The following is an 18,159-nucleotide window of genomic DNA, read 5'->3' on the forward strand; positions in this document are numbered from 1 at the left end:
CTCAGTGGCCTTACAGATAACACTTGGACCCAAAGGCAATTGCACTAGTCTCTCAGGATAGACCACAGAACACTGCGTGGACATGATACTGGTGACAAAGATAAGGAGAATAATGCCTTCAGAATCTAAAGACCAGGAGCTTTAATTCATATGGTCCACTGGGGTTGCAAATAAGGACAGTGCGCCCCGAGTATGATATGGCCCCAGAGTGCAGATAGAAGTGGTCAAACCGACATAGTATGGCGTGATTGTGAGGCGACGGAAAGTGGGGCTTCTTGGAATGGTAGTGAGGGGTGTGCAGAGTATGGGGACAACTAAGGGTGGTAAAAGGTAGAGGCCACTTTTACAGTGAATAATATTAGGCCTCTCTGAAATCTGAAGGGAGGTGTGGTATGCTGGAATTCACCTCAGATCTATAGGGATAAAGAACAATAGAGCAGGAGGATGAAAGGGGATTTAGTGGGCACCTACTGTATTGAAGGGGAAAGCAGTAGACGTATACCAGGGAAGTGGGTTTCCACATAATGTGCCGCTAGCAATCACAACTGATGTGCACGCCCTCAACAATGAATACTCTTAACAGCACAAATAATTTTGCATTAAGATGCAGTGGCGATGTCATCCCAATTGAGAATTTTTAGAAGGGATCAGCTGTGGCATATCAAGTGAAGGCTTCAGTAACTTAGTAACGTAAATGTGTAGGCCTTTTACAACATGTGCTAAATCTCAATACACCTTTACATTTTTACTATCGCTCATTGTTCATATTTTACTTTCCGTTTAATCATGCCATAAACCCTTTTGCAGAGATACTCAGACCACATACTCCAATTAATTACTATTAAGGATGTCTCAGGAGAAAAAGAAGAACTTCTGATCTGATTTTTTGGTTATATGATTCAAGAAATGTTAAAGGTGCCTGTTATAGATATAACTCTAGTCAGGGTCACTGGAATTATGCGGCAGGAGAGGGCCAAGTTATGCAGGAGGGGATTATCAATTTATGGGCCAAGAAAATGTCAGTTATGTGGAGAACACAGAACATTTTAAAGCACTATTCCATATTTTGCCATTTCTACACATGTTAACGCTGCATGGGCATAAGCTACACCTCATTATTATCAGTTTAACACCTAAATACACCAATCTGCGACTGAAAGGTCACCTGCTTCTAGGCAACAAAATTTCTATCACTGGTTGGCAACACGTGTTGTACTGTTTTAAATAACTTTTGATCCGTTTGATCAAGAAATAACTGTTTTTGTTGAACTCTGTAAAGTATGCAGAAGAGGGTAGTATATGTGCTTACTGTGGCACAAATTATGCGGAAACCTCCAAAGCTGCAGCATCTCATAATTCCACTGGCTCTGTTTTAAAAACCCCAGACACCTGATATGACCTGTGATATTATATGTTACACTAGCCAAACAGAAGTTCCATTATACACAAAGAGATCCGCTGGATTATGGAAATTAAACTCCGGTTAAAATTTGCTAAAATTCCTTTTTCTTGCCCAGCTTTTGGGCAAGTGAGCAGTTTGTTATCAGGCAAGCGCTGCGCGCGTCATTAGTCATACAGGGCGTGAGCCTAATTGCACAGGAAATCACAGGTGATAAACGTAACACGCAGTCACTAATTAAACCTGTACAGCTGGACAGCTGCTGCTACACTCGCTCGGGCTCAGCCCATGTGGAAGCAAGGCCTCTGCAGCACGAGGCTTCCATCTTCTGGACTTCTGGGGCCGAGGGGAAATAACCACAACTGAGGCTCCGTGGTAGCCATTTTAAATTACTTTTACACGTACATATAGGAAGAGAACACGTCATTTTCATCTATGTATTCAATTTTCGATTTTTTTTTTTTTCTTTTGTATTTTTTTTAACTGTCAGACAAGACCGCCAGGCCAATAGCTGTGCATATTGATAAAACTAGGCAGTTTAGAAAACAAGCCGTGAGCGTGCACTCTACCGAACTTCCGGTTTCGCGATGTGCACGCTCACGGCAGTCGTGGGGCGGGACTTCCGCTTTGCGAGAAGTCCGCACCCACGGAGTGAATGGCCCAGAGAAGCGGTGACAGCAGAAGTCAGGAGTGGCGGCTGAGGCGGTAAGTGGGGCTTGGGGGGCTTGGCACCTGTATGTGAGCGTGTGTGTATGCAGTGTGTGTGTGTGCATGCAGTGTGTGTGTGCGCATGCAGTGTGTGTGTGCGCGTGCGACTGGAGAGGCATGGCTGACCCTGGCAATCTGGAGATGTGCTTCTGGAGATGTGCACGGCTCTGGGAGGCTGGGCATGCGCGTCCACGATGTGCAATCGGCGCTCGTGGCCAGGCCTGGCTCCGTTGAGAGCCGACTAAATCACAATAGGTCTCGAACGAGACCTAACGGGGAAGGGGGAGACAAACAAGCATTAGCAAATCCAATAAGTCTGCTTATGAAGGCGCCCCCGGCATATAGCAGAGGGGCGCCATTAGTCGCTCCACGGGCAGGAGCCAAGGTGGAGAGTCCTTCATCCGTGTCGCCACAAAGGATGGTCGCCCATGGCGTCATTGGGTGGCGCCCGGGGACTGCAGCATATAAGGCTGCGCAAGGCGAAAGATCAGCCTCTTTTTCCCTTCACAATTATGTATGAGCTGAAGGAGAGAGAAATAGGGGAAGAGAGACAGGGAAGAAGCGGAGATGGAGAGAAGATTGGAGAAATGTGAATAAAACGTGATGCAGGCAGAGGGCTGCTCCTATCTCAGGGTGCAAGTGGTCCATCTGGAGAGATCAGAGCTTGAGGTGCATAGGGAGAGCTGCTCTTGGCTCAGGGTGGGCGCAACAACATTGTAGCGTGTGAGCCACTTCACCTGCCATGAGTGTACTATCGTTTGCCCCCAAAGAAAGACGCGGAGCCAGGAGCTGATTCAGGCACGTCTTTATTCTTTGGTGCCCGCCTTCATACTGCCTTTTCCCCAGGTAATTTCCTGTTTCCCCACCCCTTCCCATTCCGCCTGCCCTGTCTCAACGTAGGGCCAGGCAGAGACGATGTGACACCTCCCCCTTTTGTACAAACAGTCTAACTGTCTCTTAGAGTTCTTCGATGAGACGTGCTAGTCGTTTGATGCGTCTTCGTGGACGGCCGGGCTGTTCCAGTTCTGGTGCCCGGTGATCTCCAGCATCTTCATGTCTTGCCGGGCTGAAGCGATCTCGGTCACTGTTCTCGCTCTGACTCAGGGAGTCAGCGCTGGAGTCATGGATTCGGGTTTCGTCACAACCAGTGGGTGTGCACCTTTTAAAGTGTGATATGTTTCGGGTTATTCGTTTGTGATCAGCCTCTGCTGTGATCATGGTCCCTTTCCGACTGGAGACTCGCAGGGGGTGAGCAAGGTATCGACTGTCTGCTTTCATTGTGCGATCGCGTCTGACCATCACCCAGTCTCCCTCTTGGATGTCCGCATGTTTTGCATGTCTCCGTTTTGTCAGCGTAGATTTTCATCTTCAGCTTCTTGTCGTGGTCTAGTTTGACCAATGTGTCATGGTCAGTGGTCACCGTTTGAGATTGAGAGGAGTTGTTCAGGGTAGGTAGCCGTGTGCGAGGAACTCTTCCCAGGATTATGGTGGCCGGGCATTGATTTGTGGTACTGTGAGGCGTGGTGCAATACGCCCACAGTACTTCGTTTAGAACTTGTTTTATGTCACGGTGAGCCAGTTCGGCTTGTTGGACTGCCTTCTTAAATGTCCCCATAAATCGCTCTACCCTGCCATTGGCTTGGGGCCATAGCGGTGTTATCTTCCTGTGCTTGAAATTGAGATGTTTTGCAAATTCAGCGAACTCGTGGCTATTGAACGGTGGCCCATTGTCTGATTTTACTCCTACGGGGATACCCCAGGCTGCGAAGGTCTCATCAAGGATGGGGATTACTGCAGTTGATGGAGCAAGGATTCGCACGTAAAGCGCCTTGCTCACATTCAAGAACCTCGGTTAACTTGTAATATCATTAATCAACTTGTTCGTCATTAATATTGCACTTTTACATTACACGCGAGTGTCCCAGGGATGCTTGCCTATGTGTCTATTAATCATAATGATATTTAACAACAAGGGGTGGTGATGGACAGAGTTTCTGAATTAAGCAGAATACTCTCACCCAGTCAAGAGATCAGGGCTAGATCCAACACCGCTTTTTAGCTCACTGCACCATCCCAGCTCAGAACCTGGCTATATGCAAATTAGTCTGTTCCTGTCCCAGTGCATGATGGGAACAGGGCAAACCAAACTACCAAGCCAATTCTTACACTGGGAAGGAAACAAGCTTCCGGGGACCGGTTTCTGGCATTTCAGCCGTCGTCGGCCCGGCTTGCTTGAATCCTGATGGTGCAATGAGCAAGGGACTCACATCTGAGTATACCCTTCCACGCTTATGGTGGACAAAATATTTAACAACAAGGGGTGGTGATGGACAGAGTTTCTGAATTAAGCAGAATACTCTCACCCAGTCAAGAGATCAGGGCTAGATCCAACACCGTTTTTTAGCTCACTGCACCATCCCAGCTCAGAACCTGGCTATTTGCAAATTAGTCTGTTCCTGTCCCAGTGCATGATGGGAACAGGGCAAACCAAACTACCAAGCCAATTCTTACACTGGGAAGGAAACAAGCTTCCGGGGACCGGTTTCTGGCATTTCAGCCGTCGTCGGCCCGGCTTGCTTGAATCCTGATGGTGCAATGAGCAAGGGACTCACATCTGAGTATACCCTTCCACGCTTATGGTGGACAAAATATTTAACAACAAGGAGTGGTGATGGACAGAGTTTCTGAATTAAGCAGAATACTCTCACCTAGTCAAGAGATCAGGGCTAGATCCAACACCGTTTTTTAGCTCACTGCACCATCCCAGCTCAGAACCTGGCTATATGCAAATTAGTCTGTTCCTGTCCCAGTGCATGATGGGAACAGGGCAAACCAAACTACCAAGCCAATTCTTACACTGGGAAGGAAACAAGCTTCCGGGGACCGGTTTCTGGCATTTCAGCCGTCGTCGGCCCGGCTTGCTTGAATCCTGATGGTGCAATGAGCAAGGGACTCACATCTGAGTATACTCTTCCACGCTTATGGTGGACAAAATATTTAACAACAAGGGGTGGTGATGGACAGAGTTTCTGAATTAAGCAGAATACTCTCACCCAGTCAAGAGATCAGGGCTAGATCCAACACCGTTTTTTAGCTCACTGCACCATCCCAGCTCAGAACCTGGCTATATGCAAATTAGTCTGTTCCTGTCCCAGTGCATGATGGGAACAGGGCAAACCAAACTACCAAGCCAATTCTTACACTGGGAAGGAAACAAGCTTCCGGGGACCGGTTTCTGGCATTTCAGCCGTCGTCAGCCTGGCTTGCTTGAATCCTGATGGTGCAATGAGCAAGGGACTCACATCTGAGTATACCCTTCCACGTTTATGGTGGACAAAATATTTAACAACAAGGGGTGGTGATGGGCAGAGTTTCTGAATTAAGCAGAATACTCTCACCCAGTCAAGAGATCAGGGCTAGATCCAACACCGTTTTTTAGCTCACTGCACCATCCCAGCTCAGAACCTGGCTATATGCAAATTAGTCTGTTCCTGTCCCAGTGCATGATGGGAACAGGGCAAACCAAACTACCAAGCCAATTCTTACACTGGGAAGGAAACAAGCTTCCGGGGACCGGTTTCTGGCATTTCAGCCGTCGTCGGCCCGGCTTGCTTGAATCCTGATGGTGCAATGAGCAAGGGACTCACATCTGAGTATACCCTTCCACGCTTATGGTGGACAAAATATTTAACAACAAGGGGTGGTGATGGACAGAGTTTCTGAATTAAGCAGAATACTCTCACCCAGTCAAGAGATCAGGGCTAGATCCAACACCGTTTTTTAGCTCACTGCACCATCCCAGCTCAGAACCTGGCTATATGTAAATTAGTCTGTTCCTGTCCCAGTGCATGATGGGAACAGGGCAAACCAAACTACCAAGCCAATTCTTACACTGGGAAGGAAACAAGCTTCCGGGGACCGGTTTCTGGCATTTCAGCCGTCGTCGGCCCGGCTTGCTTGAATCCTGATGGTGCAATGAGCAAGGGACTCACATCTGAGTATACCCTTCCACGCTTACGGTGGACAAAATATTTAACAACAAGGGGTGGTGATGGACAGAGTTTCTGAATTAAGCAGAATACTCTCACCCAGTCAAGAGATCAGGGCTAGATCCAACACCGTTTTTTAGCTCACTGCACCATCCCAGCTCAGAACCTGGCTATATGCAAATTAGTCTGTTCCTGTCCCAGTGCATGATGGGAACAGGGCAAACCAAACTACCAAGCCAATTCTTACACTGGGAAGGAAACAAGCTTCCGGGGACCGGTTTCTGGCATTTCAGCCGTCGTCGGCCCGGCTTGCTTGAATCCTGATGGTGCAATTAGCAAGGGACTCACATCTGAGTATACCCTTCCACGCTTATGATGGACAAAATATTTAACAACAAGGGGTGGTGATGGACAGAGTTTCTGAATTAAGCAGAATACTCTCACCCAGTCAAGAGATCAGGGCTAGATCCAACACCGTTTTTTAGCTCACTGCACCATCCCAGCTCAGAACCTGGCTATATGCAAATAAGTCTGTTCCTGTCCCAGTGCATAATGGGAACAGGGCAAACCAAACTACCAAGCCAATTCTTACACTGGGAAGGAAACAAGCTTCCGGTAGCTTGGTAGTTTAGTCTGCCCTGTTCCCATGATGCACTGGGCCAGGGACAGACTGATTTGCATATAGCCAGGTTCTGAGCTGGGATGGTGCAGTGAGATAAATAACGGTGATGGATCAAGCCCTGATCTTTGGACTGGGTAAGAGTGGTCTGCTTAATTCAGACACTCTGTTCATCACCACCCCCTTTTCTGAATCGTTTTTGGCCACTATAGGTGTGGCAGGGTATACTCAGACATGAGTCCCTTTCTCACTGCACCATCAGGATTCAAGCAAGCCGGGCCGAAGACGGCTGAAATGCCAGAAACCGGTCCCCGGTAGCTTGTCTCCTTTCTGGTGAAGAATTGGCTTGGTAGTTTAGTCTGCCCTGTTCCCATGATGCACTGGGCCAGGGACAGACTGATTTGCATATAGCCAGGTTCTGAGCTGGGATGGTGCAGTGAGATAAATAACGGTGATGGATCAAGCCCTGATCTTTGGACTGGGTAAGAGTGGTCTGCTTAATTCAGACACTCTGTTCATCACCACCCCCTTTTCTGAATCGACTTTTGGCCACTATAGGTGTGGCAGGGTATACTCAGACATGAGTCCCTTTCTCACTGCACCATCAGGATTCAAGCAAGCGGGGCCGAAGACGGCTGAAATGCCAGAAACCGGTCCCCGGTAGCTTGTCTCCTTTCTGGTGAAGAATTGGCTTGGTAGTTTAGTCTGCCCTGTTCCCATGATGCACTGGGCCAGGGACAGACTGATTTGCATATAGCAAGGTTCTGAGCTGGGATGGTGCAGTGAGATAAATAACGGTGATGGATCAAGCCCTGATCTTTGGACTGGGTAAGAGTGGTCTGCTTAATTCAGACACTCTGGTCATCACCACCCCCTTTTCTGAATTATTAATCATAATGAGGCTTGCATACTACAGAATCGCTGCTTCGCAGAAATCCAGTCTGCGCATGCGTCGGTCATACCAATGTGATGTGACGCACTCGCAGTTCTGGAGGGATTTTTCGCTCATGCGCATTACTGCTAAAATGGCTGCTTGTCTTTAAACACGCTCTCCGCTTGCTCCTGCTGCTTTTGCCCAGCTGTCTATTTCTGCCTTAAAACCTAATGCTATAGATATTATAAAGTAAGGGATGTAGTGCAGCTATTCATGGTGTACAGTGTATTAATTTTTTCTGTGTTTCTAATTTGTTTTCGCTTACTTTTCAGTAACCGCGTATCTGTGGGCCTGGGAGAGGGGAGTCGCTCCATCTTTGAAACCCATTACACCCCAACCATGTGATGAGGGAAAGTTCTAACTGTGCAGAAGCAAAAACACGCCAGCTGGCTACCAAAGCTGAGATCCTCATGAGAACCTGAACCATGACCCAGCGAGAGGAGCCGAGCTGCACCTGAACTTGAAACAAATTGATACTTCACTGTGTGTCCTATTGTATTCCTTGCTGCCTATGGCATGGGAACTGGAATGTAAGGGGTGGGTACTGAAATATAAATATTAATTATGGGAACCCAAAATTTTAGGTGGTGACAATGACCTAACCACCTCTCCTGTCCAATCCAAAGTTGGGGATCCTGTCACTTGCAACATTTGTGGGTGGTCTAGGGACCTGCAAAGGGTATAACTAGCCTAGTTGAGCTAGAGAAACTGTCCGACTTGTCCGAGTAGCTGACCTGTCACTAACCCTACGAACTCTATAGGTGATTGATACAGAGAGCTGCGGAGCACTCTGTCCGTAATTTCCACAAAACTCCAAGGGGTGGAATAGTCTTAAGTGCTGGCGAAGCACTTTGCTGGGAGATTCGAGAACCCAATCGGGGTTATTGGCGGATTCCGTGCAGAGAAGGAGTAGCGCAGGCGTTGCATCCGAAACTGCAGGTGTTGGTCGTGCCCTTTGATGAGCCCAGTCCTGATCCAAATCCTGAGGGGTATCCTGTCCTGACTGTCCTTGAGCTGTACCTGCTCGCCTACTGGCATCCTAAGTCCTTGAGGGTCCTTGTCCTCGCCTTTTTCCCAAACTGACCCGTGGCCAGGGTTAGTCCTCATTCCCGTCCTAGGTAAATATAATTGTGGGTGTTCGTCATTCTACACTCTTTCCTATCCTCCTTTAATAAAGCAGTCTTGCCTATGAGATTTTTCCTGTTACTTTCCGAAAGATTTTACATGCAAATGTTTATTTAGTTTGTTCCACTTTTTCCCTTCCTGATAGAATATTATTGAACTGTTGCTTATACAGCTTATACAGCGTGTTCCACTCTTACCTTCCCTTCCCTGCTCCCGGGGTGTTCTTGATGTTCGCTAGGATTGTCCATTTCAGATCATTAGATGAATGTTCCTTTCGCAAAAAGTGGGATACCAAGGGCGCTGTCAAGACTTTATTGTTTATCCTGGATCTGTGCTGGATAATGCGTTGGCGCACCTCTTGGGTTGTTTTGCCAATGTAGACCTTTCCACAGGGGCATGTAATGGCATATACTGCGTACTTGGTCTTGCCGTTTGTGAAGTTATTATGGCGCCAGAATTTTTTACCATCCGTGAAGAGGGTTCCTTCTGTCGTCAGATTGCACACTGAACATGTCCCACATTTGCGATGACCCGTTATAGGGCCCATATTGAAAAGGGTTCCTTGTGTTTTTTTTTTTGCGACACCTCTTGTGGACGAGATCTATTGTCCGATGCTTCTGTTTTTTTTAAGAGCGAACAGAGGTTTGCCAATGTGGGGTAAGATTTCTTCAATCAGATGCCAATTACTGCGAATTATTTTCTGTACTGGGTTAGTGTGGGGACCGAAGGTAGAGACACAGACCATTCTCTCAACATTGGATTTTTCTCATTTTTGCAGAAGATGTTCCCGGGGTGTCCATCTTGCCCTCTTCATGGATTGTTTCAGAAGTTTGGCTGGATAGCCTCGTGCCCTCAGCTTATTGGTCAGAGCGTCTCCGTGAATGGTAAAGTCTTCTGTTCTCGAGCAGTTCCGTCTGATCCGTAGGTATTGGCCATATGGGAGGTTGTTCTTCAGGCTTTTGGGATGGAAGCTTGCGTAGTGTAACGCATTATTCCTATCAGTTTTTTTCTGGAAGAGTGTGGACTTCAGGCCTTCTGGTGTAGATTTGATCTCCACATCAAGGAACGGCATGGATCTGCAGTCATATGCCAGACTGAATTTTATGTCTGGACTGCGGTTATTCAGCCACTGGTGGAACTCCTCAAGGGACTCTGATGTGCCATTCCAGATGCACCACACATCATCTATATACCTGAGCCACTGCCCAATGTGTGCTCCATACGGATTGTTGTTATAGACAAATCTCTCTTCATATTGCGCCATGTACAGTATGGCCATTTCTGGGGCGAAGGGACACCCCATCGCCGATCCCTTTATCTGTAGGAACATTTCGTCCTCGAATACGAAAAAGTTCTTTTTGAGGGCGAGAGATGCCAGATTGACGATGAGTTCAGTGGGCACTCTGTGCGGGCGAGGTCTTGAATTGAGATACAGTTCTATCACGTCAACTCCATCCTGCTGTGGAATTTGGGTGTATAGAGAGGACACATCCATTGTAACTAAAAGTTGGGTGTTTGGATCGAACTCAACTCCCTCAACTTTAGTTAGAAAATCCATGGTGTCTCGGAGAAAGGATGGTACTTTGATGGTAAACTCCTTCAGGAAAACATCCACAAACTTCGAAATTGGCTCCAGCACAGAGTCACAACCCGATACTATCGGGCGGCCCGGTGGGGCACTAGGATCTTTATGCACTTTTGGAAGGAAGTACAAATGTGGGGTGCGTGGAAAACGTTTTACAAGAAACTCTGCTTCTTTAGGGCCAATGATCCCATCGTCTCTTGCATCTTTGACAATCCGTGAGATTTCATGGGTGATCTCAGCTGTAGGGTCCTGTGTGATGAGGCGAAACCAGTTGGTGTTGTACACGTGTTTCCTTCCTTCGGCTTTGTAGAGGTCTTTAGACCAGAGGACCACTGCGCCTCCTTTGTCCGCTGGTCTGATCACTGCTTATTGCTGATTCTTTGCATGAGCAGTATTTTGAGAGGTATACTGTAAGTGTCTCCATGAGTTAGTAGGATGCGATCCATGATGCCTTGAAAGGTGGGGTCTTGGATGGATGCCTCACGGATAGCCTCCAGTGGTACGGTAGGAGGACAAGCATTATCAATGACGAAGTGGATGTATTCCTCTGCCAGGGAGCACTTTTCCTTGGTATGTGTTTGAGGGTGTCGGGACATGTAGTCTGCTGGATTCTCTGATATTCCAGGCTTATGAATGATGGTATAGACATAGTCTTGGAGACGCAATCCCCATCTCTCAATGCGCGGGGGCATTTTGGCTCTAGGATTCCCAAATATTGTGACGAGGGCCTGGTGGTCCGTGATAAGGGTAAAGTGCTTTCCGTATACAAAAAGGTGGAAATGCTCGCAGGCCCATACGACAGCAAGACTCTCCTTCTCAAGCTGCGAGTATGCTTTTTCAGTGCCAGTGAGACTGCAACTAGCATAAGCGACTATGTGTCGTTGATCAGGGTCCTCATGGTATTGTGCGAGGATAGCGCCTAGTCCCACTGGGCTGGCGTCAACAGTTACTTCAGTCTTTCGCTTGGTGTCAAAGTATGCGAGGTTGATGGCAGTACTCACAGCCTTCTTGATTTTGTTGAATGCTTGGTCGCAGGCAGGTGTCCATAAGAATTGTTGGCCCTGACGGGTGAGCTCTCTGAGTGGGTAGCTGATAGTTGCATAGTCTTTGATATATCGGGCGCAATAGCTTGCTATCCATAGAAACGATCTGAGGTCACTGACGTCTTGTGGTTGTGGAGTATCTGCAAGGGCTGTTACTTTCTCTGGGTCAGGTTTCATGCCGTCCTTGGAGAAGATGTGACCGTAAAATTTTAGGGTTGATTTGTGAAATTCACATCTGTCGGGGTTCAAAGTAAGATTGGCGTTTAGCAGTGCGTGGCAGACTCTGTTTAGGGCTGTGTCGTGTTCAGTTTGATTGTTTCCAAATACCAAGATATCATCGCTGTAGTTGTAAGCATTTGGGATACCTTGAATCACTTGACGGATGGCTTCTTGGAATATCTCGGCGGCCGAGGATATCCCGAAATTAAGGCGTTTGTAACGGAAAAGCCCTTGATGAGTCGTGAATTTTGTGATGTAACGTGCCTTCTCGTGCAGTTCTAATTGGTGGTATCCCTTATTGAGTTCCAATTTCGAGAAGACTGTTGCCCCATTGAGGCGAGCGATCATGTCGCTAATGTGGGGTCCCGGATGTCGCTCCCTTTCAATGGCCGTGTTGGGCGCGCGCATGTCCACGCACAAGCGCACTTTGTTGTCTTGCCCTTTCTTAGGTACTACCACCACCGGCGATACCCAGGGTGTGGGTCCTGAGGAGCGTTCGATGATATCCATCCTTAGTAGGTCTTGTAGTTCATCATCTACTGCCTGTTGAAGGTGAAATGGTACCTTTCTGTAATGTTGCGCCACGGGCGTTACTTGCTCATCAATGTGCAACTTGACTTGGAACTGGTTGAGTTTTCCTAGGCCCTTGAAGAGGTTCGGAAATTTACTGACGATATCTGGGACATCTTCTATCATGTAGAGGAGGTCTACGAGCTTCAATCGTTCTGCGGTTGGCAGACTGAGGAGACAGTATGCTGTATCGGGACCTTCAACTACATGAACGTAGGCTTGGATTTGTCGGTCCTTGTAGGTTAGTGTCTTGCTAAACCGGCCTAGACATGGCAACGGTTTCCTGGACATCCATGTGTAAACTCGGACTGCTGCTGGTTCTAGTTTTGGTCTGGGTTTCATGCTTTGGTATTCAAGGGTGCAGATGTAGTTCAAAGAGGCTCCTGAGTCTAGCACAAATTTTGCAGGGTGATTTCCTATTCTGATGCCCAGTTTGGGGTACTTCTTTAGTCGGTCCGGATCTGACACCATGCATATATATTCGTCACTGTCTTGTGACACGGGTGTGTGTGGCGATGATTCTCTGGACGTTGATCTTCGAGACTTGTATGAGCTGGCCGAGCGATCACTCAATCTTGACGAGCTAGAGGAACGTCCTTCTCTCCCTTTTATCGCTCGAGCATGGTGGCGCGTGGTCGGCCGTGACATGGTTGTCTTCCGCTTAGACTGTTGCGTTTGACAGGCTACTTCAAAATGATTGTCTCTTCCACAGCGGTGGCATTGTTGACCAATGGCAGGGCACTGCCCCGAGTGAGGGTATTCTTGGCCACACCTGTAGCACTTTGACGCAGGTCTGCTGCTTTTATCATGTTGTGGTTCATGACGCGATGACGTCCCATGACGCGATGACGTCGCTCTGGAGGTCTGTGTGAATTTTTTTGATTTGTGGTGGTCCGAGCGACGTTTGGTGTCTGTGCGGACTTGCATTCTGAAGGCCTGTTCTTTCTTTTCAGGCTTGGTGGCTTCCATATTTTTTTCCGTGATCTTCCGCTTGATCATTTATCTGTGTCATCTCCTCTATTTCTTCCAGCGTGTAGTGTTTCTTTAATAAGCACCGACGTAGGGATTCAGATTGGCAGCCTTCAATTATGCGTTACAAAAGGGGGTGGTAATGGACGGAGCATCTGAACCAATCAAACACTCACACCCAGTCAAAAGATCTGGGTTTAATCCATCACCGTTCTTTAGCCCACTCTGCCACCCCAGTTCAGACATGGCTATATGCAAATCAGTCTGACCCTGTGCCTCATGGGAACAGTCCAGCCCGAACTGCCAAGCCATGCCTTCCCTGATGTGCATATGGCCATGTCTGAACTGGGGTGGCAGAGTGGGCTAAAGAACGGTGATGGATTAAACCCAGATCTTTTGACTGGGTGTGAGTGTTTGATTGATTCAGATGCTCCGTCCATCACCACCCCCTTATGTACCACTTTTGGCCGCCATAAGTGTGGCAGGGTATGCTCAGACGTGAGTCCCTTGCTTACTTTGCCACTGGATTCAAGCAAGCCGGGCTGAAGACGGCTGGAATGCCAGAAACCGGTCCTCGGAAGCTTGTTTCCGGTCCAGGGAAGACATGGCTTGGCAGTTCGGGCTGGACTGTTCCCATGAGTAAGTATGGGCGAATTTTGCGAATCTTGCGTTCGCGAATTTTGCGGATTTGCGAACTCGCAATCCGCAAAATCCGCGAATTCTTGCGAATTTGCGTTTTTTTTTTTTGTGTTCGCAAGGATTTCTGCCAGTTCGCGAGGGTTTCGTACCAGTTCGCAATTGCGAACTTACATTTCGGCGCGCAACGTCGCGAATTATGTTCTTTCTACGTCTGGTTCATCATCTCAGGTTCCCAGCACCCTCTGTTTCACCACTGCAACCCTCTGTTACATCAATGCCACCCTCTGGTTCATCATTACTGTAGATTATGGGGGGGGAAAGCAAGCACACCAGCCCTGCTTCAACTGAGATGAATTAATTTGGGGATAGTTTATTAATGTGTCACTGTTTTAAAATTCCAGTCTGGCACCTGCTTCCTTATCTGTAATTTTGCTTTCTGTTGCAGTGCATTTTTTTTCCCCAGGACCTTTGTGGCCTACTTGTAGCTATTCTATGAGCCTGCTGTGAGGCTCAGAGCAGGGTCATACAATTGTTGCAACTAGCAACTGAATTCTGGAGGGGCCCCAGTCAGGAAGCACTACCGGGAATTGTTACTAATGATGAGTTTGAACTCTTGCCCCTGCCGAGTGCTTTCAGTTTTGAAAAACTCGTTTTTCTGCAATTTTGCGGGGTTCGCGGGGCGTGAACACGCGCGAGATCGGATTCGGAAGCCGCAAATTCGTGCGAATATGCAATTTGTTTTTTTTGCGGCGTGTTAGTTGGCAAGGTTTTGTGCGTTTATGCGAGCCGCTCGTAGCGCAAGGCGCGAAGTTACCCTCGCGGTCGTTCAAGGGCGCAGCCATCTTGTTTGCCTGACGTATTTCCGTTTCTGGGCGCGAAGTGTAATCTCGCAAAGTCTGCGGCTTGCCAGTACAGTTTCGCGAGTGTTCGCAAGGAAAATCTCGCGCGAACTTACCCGCGCGGTCGTGAACGGGCGCGGCCATCTTGTTTCTCATTTATTGCTATGGTTCTGGGCATGGTCTTTGTATCCTCTGTCAATCTCTGCCATCCTTTGCTTGTTTGAAGTTTTTTTTGATCTATTTTACTTATTATCTATCCCTCTATTTTTCTAGCCCTATATTTTTGTGTTTACTGCTACTTTTGGTTAATTTTAAACTACTTTTGTAAACTCTTTTCTTTTCTTCTCTTCCCTATTCTATTTTCTTTATTCCTTTCCGCCCAGACCATGGTGAAGGGAGCCGGGAAGCATCCCGAGAAGATGAAGGGTCCCGCACCCCGTGTCCGGCTCCCGTGCGGGCGTTTGAGGGGGGAGGTTGTCGTACCCAGGGAGATCTTTAACCCGGAGGAGGTGGGCCAACTCATTTTTTATGTTCAGCGCCGCCTCCCCAGGACCATCATGGGAGGCGGCAAGATCAGTGCCGGGTACGGGGCCCGGGAGCGCCGGAAGCGGTGGGAGAAGGTGTGCCAGGCCATTTACCACCACTCTCGGGTCTGGCGCACCTACAACCAGGCCACCCACCGCTGGACGGATGTCCTGACCCGTGAGCAAGATCTGCTCGACCTCCTTGGCCTTGAGATCCCCGGGCTTGGTGAGTAGTAGTAGCTATGTCTTTACTACTATGTTTTCTCCTGCTGTGTTATTATATTGCAAATTTTTGTTTTTTACCAAGAGCAATAATGCTGCTCATTACATTGTAGGTAAATTATATTTCAAAATCTTCTGTGCATTTCAGGTACACTGCTCTCCTTCTTCTCAGTAGTGTTGCTACTATGCTTATTTGTTTTAGATTTTGTGTTCATTTCATTGGCCTGTGAAATTATGTATGAGTGTAGTTGAAAGAACTGCATAATGCTACACACTAAGGTTCAGATTTTTAATTACCGGCGCATCCCTGCAAAGTAGCAGGGATGCGCCAGTAATTGTGCGTCACGCCACCATCACCCATGGTGCGCCGTATTTACAATGCGGCGCACCATGGGCCCAAAACGTCACCAAAGCGTTACGCATCTGTGCCGTAAAGGCGGCGCATTGCTGGAGTTGCGTCGCAACGATGGTGCAGCTCCATCAATGCTCTGGGATGCCCTATCTCCCCAATGCTGCGTCAAGCTGTACGTGTGCTTCAAGCAGGCGCAGGGTTTGAGTCACGCATCATTGTCCTCAAAGTGACTGATTGAAATCTTGTAGATTTCCCTCAGCCACTTTTAGGATGCGTTCCTGCGCAGGAACGCCCTCCCTTGCGCCGGAACACCCCCTATTGGAGCAGGGCTTTACAACGTGATGCATCTCCCATATGCGTCACGTTGTTAATATACGCCGCATCATTGCGCCTCTTTTGTGCTATCGCTGCGTCACAAAAGTCACGCAACAATGGAGCAAAAGAGCCGCAAGGGCCTTCTAAATCAGCCCCTACAGACTCAAGTCCAGTCCTTCCTTTGTACACATGGCGATAAGAAGAAACAGTGGTGGTGGATTAATAGTTTGAGTATTTTAATGACTGGTTAATGTAGTAGGAAACTTTAGTGTTGTCGCTGATCTTCAATCACGATGGACTTTGGCTGTCACTTTGCGTGCTGCGGACTGCTGCCTGCCAATCCTAGGCAAACCTTTTTAGTACTTTGTTTAGTGAGTTACATAGGGTAGTTTCCAATTCGACGGTCCGCAAATCAAGCAATACTAAAGTAATGACGTAGTCGACCACATGAGATTGGTCAATAATATATCCCGTGGAGTCGTTCCCTATTTGCTATTTCGCAAAAATATTTTGTTACTTTGTTAGTTCTTTTGAAATGTTTGATTTGGTTGAGAAATATCATCCATGTTTTCTGTTTTTCTTTCTTTCATGTTGTACATCAGCTTCCCCCAGGGGCAAGAGGAGGACACAGGAGGAGGAGGAGGAGGGTGCTGTTGACGATGCAGGCCAGGACCGGGCAGGCGAGGGCTCCTTTGCTGGCCCCAGTAAGTTTTAATTTTAATATAGAGTACTTATTTTTTCCTAGCATTCCTCATTCGATTTTTTCTAAATCGTCTTTGATCTTCTTGTAGACAGGATCTAAATTCTTATCCTGCCTCGACTATGACTCCGTGTGGTATTACTAGATTATTCTCATTAGTCTGTCTGTGTAGCTGCACATTTGGCATTTCCATTGGACTCCCATTCTAGTCAGCAATAGCTCTATGCACTGAGTGCAGTCCTCTGGGATTGTCCATAATGTCTTTTCAAGTATTCTAAATGTTTATGCTTTGACCATTGCCAACAATAAAAAGGTGAATGACCACCAAGAAAGAATAAGATACTACTTTACTTTTGGTTTGGATAGGAGGACAATCCATTCTACTACTGTTGCAGGGACAAATCTGCACAAACAGAACTATGGACACTAAATAATGCATCGCTTAGCTTATCAATTATAATAGGTGCTGTAACTGTTAGACTTTCCACATACCTCAGTGATAACAGACTTTGTAGTTGAACCCCCAATCTCCTTACTGACTAGATAGTGTGGCAGAGGCATTTAGCTCCCAAAGTCACCGATGGCCGAGGCACGGACTCATGCTTGCAAAAATTCGAAAACCTTTAGCTCATCCACTCTAGTCTGGAGGACCAAAAAACACAGAGTCTATTTAAGTTTAAAAGCTTTATTAAAAGTAAACACATTTATTAAATTCAAGTTTGTCATAAAAGTGAACGTGTAACTGAAAATGGAAAAGTGCTTAGTGCTGACGATTAATTGGACACATTTCTTGTGGTCGAGCCGAGCTCTCACCTGGTTTGAACTTGATCCTGCTCGTGTTCTTAGAAGTCAAGGTTCTGTCTGTTAGGAGAAAAAGTGGTGCGTGTTAAAAAGTAAAAAGCAAACATTCATCAGTTGTGCCAACAAGTGCAGCAAGACAACAGCCTTCCCTGGAAAAAGGGAAATTTTTACTCTAGAGTACACAGTCATAAATTATTAAATTGTATACTGTTTTTTTCACAATTCTTTCTTCCTCCTAGACCAAATATTATATAGTAGTGAGTGGTGTATTCTAACATTATTAAATGTACTTTGTAGGTGGAACATCTGGAGACGGGGCCAGCGGGGAGGTGGTGGTGGCATTGGACGAGGAGGACAACTCTGGGGAGGAGGCGGTACAAGTGCCGGACAAGGACATGCCTGTGAGGGTTCACACGGTGGTGGCGGGCAGAGGTAAGCTATACATTCCTTAGTCATTGAGATTGAAGACTGCAGAGTGTGCTTTCTGAACGGGTGTATTATAAAAAAAGCAGGTAGTAGCCTCCTCTAAATGTACTTCGACTTAGCTGTGAAGTTTTTGGCGAGAAGAATCCCAATCAGATCTGAGGTGAACTTGATGGATGGGATG

Source organism: Lissotriton vulgaris, unplaced genomic scaffold (assembly GCF_964263255.1).
Source record: "Lissotriton vulgaris unplaced genomic scaffold, aLisVul1.2 SCAFFOLD_265, whole genome shotgun sequence".
NCBI lineage: Eukaryota > Metazoa > Chordata > Amphibia > Caudata > Salamandridae > Lissotriton > Lissotriton vulgaris.